Here is a 2,058-nt window from a genome sequence, read left to right as displayed (position 1 = left end):
GGTTGAAAGTTAAGTCAATAGAGCTCAAGCTCAATCCACCCTTTATTCTAGGCCTACAGGAAGGAAGAGATAAAGCATAAGATTAGGAGTGGACAAAAATACAGAAGAATGTGAGTTTCTATCCCTAAGAAGGAAAACCATCCGAGGATCCTTGGGATGCCAGGGAGGCCCCCAGGGTCATGAGAGAGACACACATGGAAGATTGAGTTTCTAACAGGATGAGAAAAAATTTCAATAAGGAGTTGATGATGAGGCTCATCAATAGGTAAATTATAAGGGTCGTGATGCCATCCTCTAGCTTTTAGAACTATCTCTTTCTCATATTTATTTACATTTTTGTTACATTATGCTTAGTGAGAAAGGTGAAATATGTTTTTTATGTCATGTGGCGTAATTTGGTTTAATTGCATGAAATGGAGAAATTTTTGAGATGATTTCTATGAAGGGTCTCAAAGTAAATAGTAGGGAGAGAATCTCGAGGGTTTTCCACTTCTTTAAGTCCCTCAATCAACCCAATATAATAACACTCTTTCTCATTAGCTCGATGTCATTGCCAGCCAATAAAGTTCAGTTAATGAAGAACAAGATCCAGCATTCTCAAGTTGTGGGAGACAAATATTCCTATTTTCTAGGGAGCTACTAGTAGCCACCCTCTTGTATAAATAAGAATCTAAAAGAGCTCATTAGGATTCGAGTTTTGTTTTCAGCTAGGTAGATATTGAGCTCAAGTACTTGGAACTATTATTTTTTACAGTTATGGGATGTATTAGACATTGATTGAATGATAATGAGAAGTTAGTTATTGATTCATCACTGAGTTAGTTATAGACAGATGAGGCTCTTAGGTTTGGGACTAACCCTAGTGGCTTAGGTAAATATTGTGTATTTGTATCTCTTTTTAGGTCAGATTTCTTATTAGTTTCTTGCATTTCATTATACAATAATCTATCAAAAATATGTGATTTCAACCTCTACCTCATCTCTCTCATGGGAGCATGAATATAAGGATTTACAATCACAGTCCAAGAGTATTATGTTTCTGATTTCTTGGAAGAATAATTATGTTAGTCATCTTGTTTTTAATATGCTTATTGTAGCTTAGGAGTTGGTTTATTAATTAGATTAGAATTTTGACATAGACTAGATAGAATTTAAATTCAACTCATCTTTTCCACTAATAGTTGTTTGATTTTGTCAATGGTAAATGGGTATGTGTATATGATGATTGTAGGCTTGCTTGGATCTACAGGCAAGGCCACCTCCACCACCTCCATATTCACCTTCAAAAGGCTCCAATATTCGCTAGGGGATTTTTCCACCCTTCACTCATTTATCTCAACCTCCATCCACCTTTGCATACCTTGAACTCATCATTTCCACCTCTTAAACCATCTTGACAGCCCTCATGTAGCATTACAGGCTTTCTTGTAGCAATACAAGGCACCTATAGCAACCTCTTGTAGCACACCTATAGCAACCTGTTTCTTCACTATTTTTTACATTTTCTATAATTTTCACTTAGTTTAGAAGGATGTGACACCCAGTTGTGACTTTGTGATCAAGGGAAGCTTCTACGCCACTCCAAACCCTCCTTTTCCATCACTACAAAAATAGAATAGTATTAGCTTCCTTATGACATATTTGGCACAAATAGAACATTGACTTATATGCAAGTATGAGATATTTATATGGTACATAGAATCTTGAGTTATAGTTTGGTATGTTAGCTTCTTGTTTGCAAGTAGATTTGATAACTAGATGCATGATTACAAGGCAATGTAATTTTCTTTCTGCAAGTAGTTTAGCTCTTGTCTTTAGATGAATTGATTCAATAACATTTTCAAGTTGAAGTTAATAACATTTCCCTTTTCATAGTTAGGGAAAACTTTTATATTGCACCTTCATTAGCTATATTTCATTCTAATTTAGTAGGAGGAATGTCCTTGGAGCACTATTGATCAAATGTCCAAATTGAGGGTGCCATGAGTAGAATCACATCTACTGTGAATATAGCATTGTCACCTTGAAGTTTGTACAAAAATCAGGTTGATAAATAGA

The sequence above is a fragment of the Pinus tabuliformis genome, chromosome 9, assembly GCF_031772625.1.
Source record: "Pinus tabuliformis cultivar Carrire ecotype Pingquan chromosome 9, CPIR1, whole genome shotgun sequence".
NCBI lineage: Eukaryota > Viridiplantae > Streptophyta > Pinopsida > Pinales > Pinaceae > Pinus > Pinus tabuliformis.
The sequence above is the reverse complement of the archived record's forward strand: the minus strand, read 5'-3'. Positions refer to the sequence as shown.